This window comes from Symsagittifera roscoffensis, chromosome 6 (genome assembly GCF_963678635.1).
Source record: "Symsagittifera roscoffensis chromosome 6, txSymRosc1.1, whole genome shotgun sequence".
Taxonomy (NCBI): domain Eukaryota; kingdom Metazoa; phylum Xenacoelomorpha; order Acoela; family Convolutidae; genus Symsagittifera; species Symsagittifera roscoffensis.
In genome coordinates this window covers 14379394-14388197 of record NC_087067.1, presented here as the reverse complement: position 1 = coordinate 14388197, position 8804 = coordinate 14379394, and the positions used below count along the sequence as shown (strand labels likewise).

The 8804-nt window shown below is 35.3% G+C and overlaps 1 long non-coding RNA gene and 1 pseudogene across 1 annotated transcript; both read right to left on the bottom strand.

Annotated features, from left to right (window-relative positions):
* Nucleotides 1–917: 917 nt before the first annotated feature.
* LOC134848088 (uncharacterized) lies at nucleotides 918–5528 on the bottom strand. The gene is made up of 3 exons (XR_010162894.1): nucleotides 5351–5528; nucleotides 4000–4356; nucleotides 918–1785 (listed from the first exon to the last, which is right to left on the bottom strand). It is a non-coding gene; the product is annotated as an uncharacterized LOC134848088 (long non-coding RNA).
* Nucleotides 5529–6448: 920 nt separating this feature from the next.
* Nucleotides 6449–8255, bottom strand: LOC134848604 (heat shock 70 kDa protein-like; annotated as a pseudogene).
* Nucleotides 8256–8804: the final 549 nt, after the last annotated feature.

Genomic DNA, 8804 nt, shown 5'->3' with positions numbered 1-8804 from the left:
TTTTTTATTATGATCAAAAATGCAAGTATAAAAAGCCGTCCAAGTTGTCGCGGAATCCACAAAGTAATATTTAGCTTTTTTTGTTAACATTGGGTCACAACATTGTTTTAGACATATGTATATGGATTCCACAACATAGAAAAAGTCAAATAATCTTTGTTGCGGATTCCGCTACAGAAGCCATTTGCAGCTTGTTGCGGAATTCGTTTACATTGCGCTTTTTGGTCCGTTTTTTTAATCATTAGAAGTTAAAAATTTCTATAAACTTGTCTGTCTAAAGCCATTCAACTGATTGGATGATGTTTTCAAGGTAAAAATTATATATTTTCAGACCCGGGTCGACCAAAATTTGCATTCTTCACTTTTTTTTAGAAGATTGTTAAAAAATCTTACCAAATTAGGCTCTAAGAGAGTTACCAATTAGGAACTATTTCTTGCAGGAAAATTGTAAAATAGGATCGTTTTCTACAAAATTAAAAACATTGTTTTCCTTCAAACTTTTATATTTTTTAAAACTTTTTTAGAAACTATTTGCTGTCGCAGAGTATAATAACTGAAACTCGTAAACAAACTTTTTGATTTGGAACATTTGTTGACCGAATAATCTGCTAGCTTTATAAATTTAAAAACTTTGTCAAAATATACATGAACCCATATACCACACGCACGTCCGAAGCTATGTGAGATTATTATAAAAAATTGATTTAGTATTGTCTGCAAAAATTATTGAACCCTGAATTGGATGTAACTAAAAAAATGTTTCGTTTTTTGAGAATTTTTATTCGAAATGCATACATTATAAAACAAAAAAAAACAAAAAAAATTCCCAAGTTTGTTTATATCTGTTACATTATTTTATCTGTTACGTTATGGAAACATATTCAAAGTAATTTTAGTTTTATTGATTTTTGGGAAAAAGTTGCAATCTTAGAACGTTTCTTGTAAAAAAAAAGTTTAAGACAGCGGATATTTTCTAGAAATTTTAAAAAGATTTAAAGATAGGGGGATTTTTGTGGGATGGTTACTCCGGGTAGATACTACGTACAGATACAGATACAGATATGTCAAAAAAGTACAGATACAGATACAGATACAGATACAGATACAGATATGTCAAAAAGATACAGATACAGATATGTCAAAAAAACATTGCAGCAGTTTGTTGTCTTCTTGAAACCCACACTATGTTTAGAAAATTCCATTTGTCAGCATCATGCACCTTCAATAATGAGCTATCCAATGTTAACGGCTTGAACTTTGTGTCCAAATAATGCAGAAATTTCCACGTGATTTCTTTTTTCTCCCTGTCAATTGGGTTTGTTGATCTCAGTTTATTGCTCAAATGAAGCATTTCCATTTGTATGATTGGAACATCAACCGTTTCGAAAAACTTTTTTCCTCCCAATATTGCATAGGGCTCAGATTCTTCAATGTCGATTTTGATTATGAGCTGATTGATGTTCATTCGTATCAAAGTGGGCAAAAATCTGTCAAGTGTTGAAACTTTGATCTGACTATGGTTAGAACAGTTTTCATCTTCTAGAAGACGCGATCCTCCAATATTGACGAGATTTTGTTGAAGCGTTGAAGTCACACACTTTTCTTTGTCAAGAAGACCGTAATTATAGATATATACTTTGTCAGTTAAGTTATTAATAATCACGTTGTGTTTGAGTGCGTTAAGCGTCGGTTGCAATGGCTCAAATGCAAATACTTTGCGTCCCAATAAAGCGGCGGATACAGTATATATTCCAGAGTTAGCTCCAATATCCAGAAAGGAGGCATCTAAAATTTTTTTATTAAATACACGAAAATATTAATGGCGTGAGAAGGATTTTTAAATTGAAAGACTGTTTTTCAAACCCGCAAAATGTTTCATTTATTCATACACGGTGAATATATCTACAATGAAATCTGTGATACTTTCAGTTCTCAACTGAGAACCAGTACTAAGCCCTTGCTTAAAACTAAATTCAAAAACTTTGGTTTTTTAGGCTGAGATTTTTTTTCCGGCAGCAATTCCCAGACAACGGGGGTGTGGGTTTCAACCACTTATGTTTCGACTTCAATGCGGAGAATCAAGGTGCTTTTGAGAAAAAAATAAAAGGTGTCCGCATAAAAATGATTACAGTTTGTGAAATCTGTCGTACCAGCCTTTCGATTACATTTGAATACATGTTTGAATTAAAACAATTCTTTTAAACCAGTATAAAAAATAACTGTTTTTCATTCATGAAAAGATTTCCAAATAGTTTATCAAGGAAAAACCATTCAAACAATTTATTTCATAGTAGAAATACCTGCCTTGAAATTAAACAAAGACAGTTTTGAGCCAAAATAAGCCAACATATAATGTTTTTGTTAATTTTAGTACCCACAAAATACCGTCATTGACCACTTAAACTCGCCAAAAAACACTGAAACTTGTTTTCACAAACAAAAAATTATTAGGTAAGACGTAAGTATGGCCACTTTTTGAAAGCGTTTTCGCCGATGTTGAAATTATCATTTTTTGGTTACTTTTTTTGCTCATCTTTGTTGTCAGTTAATATTTTTATGTGAAAAATTTTAAGAGCTATCTCACTTCAAAAGAAAAATATCAAAATTTGATTTTTGAATTTTTCGAGAAAACTACAGTATTTACTGAAGTTCAAATTCTAATTTTTTAAGAAAGTAACGAAATAATTTCACTTAGAGTCAGGTGATTTTCCCAGACGAAATTCGAATAGTTAACAATAAAATCTGGACAGAATTTTGTTGTACAGCCTGAAAAAAATGTTGCTCAAAATTGAAAATGTGTTTTCTTGTAACCATTTTTCAAAAACTATGTGGGATTGAAGTTTGAAATTTTGTAACTTCATCAAAAGTAAATCGCTTGAAACGTTCCTATTTTCTTCTAACGCGTAGCGCAGGTACCTACTATATTGCATCCGCGTACTTAATTGATCTCAATTTGCGCTAATAATTGCAAAATTTACCATGTTTTTTTGACATAGAATTGGGAAGATAAACCAAAATACAATTTTTTAAGTTTTCATTACTAATTTTTTGTTTTTTTACCATCTTTTCTATCGTTTTTTTTCTATCTTTTCTGAACTTTTTGTCCTTTCTAACTAAATCATGAGCCGTCTTATTTCTCAAAATTTCAGTGCAGCCTTGATCTGAGTGCTCACTCTAGGCAAAACAAAAGTCAATTTAAGGGCTAAGAAGACCCGTAAACGCGCACGCTAGATGTTGTTACTTGTATCAAGGAAAATTCAATGTGGGTTCTTAACATGGAACATGGCTCTTTTTGGATATATGAAAAACAGTGAAAACTCGCAGCCAGTCAGCGTCCAATAAATTGCTCGAATGTGACATACTTTTTGCTATATTCTTTCAAATTTTTGAAATCTTGATTCCAATTGGCTGGAGTAACTTTTTGTTGACATAATATAATCTCCAAATTAGATTTCTAAAGGAATACAATCAATTGGAAAAAGCTTTGATAACCATTGTATCGAATAATGATATTTTTCATAAACCGTCATTTTATAAGCCGTCTTTTGGTAAACCGTCATTTTATACAAACCGTCAAGTCCCAAATGAGGTTATTATAAATAACATCATTTGGGATTATTTGCTTCTCTATAAAAAATTATAATATTTTTGATGCTTCCAACCTTTCTCTCAAAATTGGTGTAAATTTTATTTTTTTAGTATGGTTTTGAACGCTTTTAGGATGCGTGAAGTCATCACCTTTTACTTGACGATTACAAATGCCCAGAACCACAAATGTTCACCTAGAAAAAAAATTTTATGGCTCTTTTAGTGATTTTGAAAAAAAATTGTAATTGATATGCGAAAAAGGATAGTACTTAAATACCATACTAGTATAAAGGGGCCATTGGCAAATACTGGCAGCCATTACAGAACAAAGGCGGTTCTTTATTTGATTGAAAAGAAGGATTTGACTTACCATTTTTTACTGAATAGCTGGTAAAAAAAGGCACAGCATACCTGGAAAAAGAGCAAAGTAGTTGTTGAACAGTATTTTTTGCAAATCGATTTCGAAGTTACCATCTTTGACCACGATGTCTCGAATATAAACATCGCCACTCGGAAAACAAAACTTCGGATTTGACATCGGTTTTTCCATCCATTGAGAAGTATTCAACTGATATATACAATTTTTCGCAATAAAATTGGAATTTGAAGAATAATTCTCGAATTTTTCCAATTCCACCAAATCACGGCGGGTATCCCAGATAATAAAGTTGCTCTGTCGATAGTTCCATATCAATAGCAACAAACAAAGAGAAACTGTGGCAAACACTAATTGAAAAAGTGTCTTCATCTTGTTCTGGATCTCCGATACTGAAATTTTTTAGATCATTAGTGAGCTTCCTAAATTCTTTCTCCAAAAAACACTCAATGAGTTTGATTTTCATGTACCCTAGCAAACTGCAGATTAATACAACACATATTTTGTTTGGTTGTTTAAAAACTTTCTGTGATTGTATTATGCTTCTGAAATTGCGTACTTACCAAAACCTTAAAGTGAAACCTAAAATTATTTCATCAAAATAATATGGAGAAAAAGCAGAGGTTGATGTGCTAGTTATCAGTAAGATAAAAGTGCCCCCCACCCATATTTCAAACTTTTCATTTTCATAGTCGTTTTACGAATTATAACGGCTAAATGCGTGATATTACAATGTAAATCATGAAGATCAAATCTGTTCAGAATTGTTAGTTAATTCGCTATGCAAAATGCATTGCATTCTCTTAACATTTAAGTAGTTTTTCAAAATTGAAGTTCAAATTTGCCGGAAGTGGAAAAGAGTCGAAAACTATTTGTTTTTTTATTTTGCAATTACCGTTTTTTCCATGAACTATTTTTTTCGTTTTATTACTTTTCAATGGGCAGGACGTTCAGGTTGACGACCAAAATGATTGAAACTCCGAGCTCTCCCAAATCATTGATACCCTTTTTGGCCAAAACATTCTAGGTGTTTTTTAGTTTTTTAGTCACTTTTTTGAAAATTTTGACTAAAAAATTGCGTTTTTCGTGTTTTCGCCCCTCAAAATTAGTGTATATTGGCGCTTAAAGTGCCTTTTGAAACATATTAGCGTTGGTCTTAAATAGTACCGAGTGGTAACATTTTTTTTCGTCAAGGTGGCAAATCCCTGAGGGGGTGGGCAATCACCCTTAAACCCCCATATATAGCGAGGGTAGAGGTAGCGTAAATGAGCCAGACCATCAGTAGTTTCCTTGAAAAAAAAAGAATACCAAAAATTACGCTCTAAAGCTTGAAATTGTTGACCACAAGTTTTCATTAGAAGACCAAAATTTAATTGCGCTACTTACAATTAATAAATCGCGAAAAAGGAAGTTGCTGCAACCAAATTTAAATACTGCAGAAAGTATCGAAACAGCTGCAAAAGATAACTGAAATAATTTATTGCATTATATAATGTTAATACAAAGATTTTATGGTAACACATTGGTTTCAAGATCCAGATTATTTAAGCAGGGCGGCTTTCGGCTCGCAGAGCGTTGTTTTAAAAAACAGTCGCTTAGAATGTAGCTTAGAAAACATACATCTTTAATGTAGCTTAGAAAACCTACATCTTTAAAAAGTTAAACATATTGGCTACAAGAGGAAGTTAAGTAGGAAGGCTTGAAAAATTGCTTTCTTCTTTTTTTCAACTTGTCAAGTGAGCTAAAAAACATCATTGTCGTTAGATGCTAACCAACATGCATATTCAACGATTGGCTTCAAGAAGTCATTACACATCTGAAATAAACTTTTCCCCTCTTACCCTAATGTAATCCAGTTATTAACAGTTTAACTTCTTACACCAACTTAATTCATTTATTAATTACTATTTTTCCGACTTTCGATGAAAATGACGGAATATCTGTGCTCGGGTGGTCTTTTTCTCCAGACAAATTTCGACTTTTTGACTACCCGAGTCGAGATTTTTCACCTAATTTGAAGCAAGATTTGAGCGGTTTGAGCGGTTTTTTTAGACAATTACGCTCAAAATCTTGCTTCAAAATGAGCGGTTTGAGCGGTTTTTGAACGGTTTATCTACAAAAACCGCTCAAAAACCGCGCAAGGTTTGAACGGTTTTGAGCGGTTTATCTAAAAAAAACCGCTCAAACCGCCCAAACCGCTCAAGTCTTGCTGGAAAACCGCTCAAACCGCCCATATCTTGAGCGGTTTTTGAGCGGGATCTCGACCCGGGCGCTGTACAATTTACTCATCACTTTGTCCTGCACTTCTTTCATCTTCTTTTCCAACTCGTCATTCTCTGTCGACTGATTTCTCTCCAGCCAAGTCTCGGTGTCGTTGATGAAATCGCAAACCAACAATTTGACTTTGGCGTCCAGTTTATAAGCAACTGCGGAAACCTCGACTGATGATTTCACATTGAATATATATAGCTCTTCACAATGAATCTAGAGGGCGTTCTTGGCTGAAAATCGAGCTCGGTAAGCGTCGTCTTCTGCTTTGAACTTCTCGACATCGGCAACCATTCGATCGATGTTCTGATGCCGATTTTGGTCGTTCGTAACTCCCCGAGGCGCAGGCGGGACTCCTTGCAAGTTGAAAGATCCCAACAGATTTTTTTTATCCTTGGTCATTGCTCTTTCTCCCTCAATAACCTGAATCGTGATTTCTGGCTGGTTGTCGGCTTAAGTAGTGAAAGTGTTCTTAGCCGGATTAGAACTTTAGTGTTTATCTCATCAAGTTTCGTCATCAAGCCTCCGGCAGTTTCGATTTCAAGCGAAAGAAGTACAACGTCGACGAGATGAACATCATTGATTGCTTTGTCTTTGACTTTCGCCAGAACAGCAGCTTGAACTGCAGCGCCATAGGCAACTGCTTTATCTGGAATGATAGAGCAGTTCAGCTGTTTGCCATTGAAGAATACGTCGAGAAGGTTCCTGATCTTCGGGATCCTCGTTGAACCTCCGACCAACGCCACTTCGTGAATGTCACTTTTGCTCCAATGAGCATCTTTAAGAGCTATTGTCACTGGTTGCAAAGTGCTCCGGAATAGATCGATGAACAAGTCTTCAAATCGAGTCCGGCTGATGCTGCTGTAGAAATCGACTCCTTGGTACAAGGAGTCAATCTCGATGGGGGCAGCGGATGACAGGGTTCTCCTGGCATTCTCAGCTGCTGTTCTGAGTCTCTTCAAAGAGCTTTTGTTCTGAGAGGGATCCTGTTTATGCTTACGTTTGAACTCCTCAATCAGATGTTTCACAAGTCGGATGTCGAAATATTTTCCTTCCAAATAAATATCTCGGGCTGTTGATTTTACTTTAAGCATTCCGTCTTGGATTTTGAGAATACAAACGTCAAAAATTCTCCTCTCAAGTCAAAAATCAGGACATTTCTTTCACATTCGCCTTCTTGTCCTGCCCGAGTCGAGATTTTTCACCTAATTTGAAGTAAGATTTAAGCAGTTTGAGCGGTTTTTAGACGATTGCGCTTTAAATCTTGCTTCATGATGAGCGGTTTGAGCGGTTTTTCCAACAAACCGCCCAAACTGCTAAAACCGCTCAAATCTTGCTGGAAAACCTCTCAAACCGTTCAAATCTTGAGCGGTTTTCGAGCTGGATCTCGACCCGGTGGCCATAGACCAGTGCAGCCAAAAAACGCTCCTGTGTCTTTGGTCGCGGCTCTCTGAGCGTCGTTGAAGTACTCGGGAACTGTAATCACTGCGTCTTTCACAGCTGATCGCAAGCTGCTTTGGCCGTTTCTTTCCTCTTCATCAACACCATCGAGCTGATTTCCTAAGCGTGGAATCGTTCAATCTCGGCTTTGTACTCGACTTCGACTTGTGGCTTTTTGTTCTTTTTGTTGTTGTTTAGCTCCTTGAAAGGCCAGAGTTTGATGTCTTTTTGAACGGTTTCCTCCGAGACTTTTCCAAAATTCGATTGAGCCTCTCCGAGAACCTCCAAAATTGTATTGAACAGAATATTCTAGAAGACTTCCAAGTATATTAATAGTCAACGTGCTATATTCTTTTCTTCAGGAAAGAATATATCACATTTTTAGCTTGAATTGCAATCACAGTCGCTGATTTGTCATCAAATATAGCAGGAAAGCTTGCTGTGTTTTTTTATAAACACCTCTTTTGAAATCTACTTACGAGACGTGGGTACAAATATGATAGTTGGGTCCCAGTAAAAGCAACTATTAACAAAGCTAGTCGGTTGCTGTGCAAGTAGCACAGAATATTACGATCACATTCATTAATAATTGCAAAAAAAGTTTCATGTCGTGTTTTTTATTAATGTCGTGTCAATTTAATGTCGTGTTTTTATTACTGATTTGACGAGAGGACTACACAAACACAAGGTAGTGATTTAGGTATAATCGACAACAGTTTTCATATAAAATTAATGTCAAGAAAAAATGCAAAAAATTTCAAAAAAACAATTTCAAAAAAAACGTTTCTATATTTTTTGCAATAAGTTTTTTTTTCGTTTTTTTTTGCAAAGGAAACGCTTCGATGGCTGTGGTACAAAAGCACATTGGATAAAGTCCCTGACCCTTGAGTCAATAGTTACAGGGCTTATTGTTCTTAACCTCATGTGTGACGAGAGTGAACGACTGTTACATAGTGTTTTTATGGCGCTCTTGGGTGTTTTTACATCATGAGTACGGGATCGAACCCACTTGCCACAGCTCCGGTCTACATGCTCATTCTAGAGTACCAGTGGTACGGTTCAACTGGAACGTGTTTGGTCGTATCGTGATAGTTTTTTAGGAAAAAAAGTGGATTTTCTCGGGTGCGCTTTT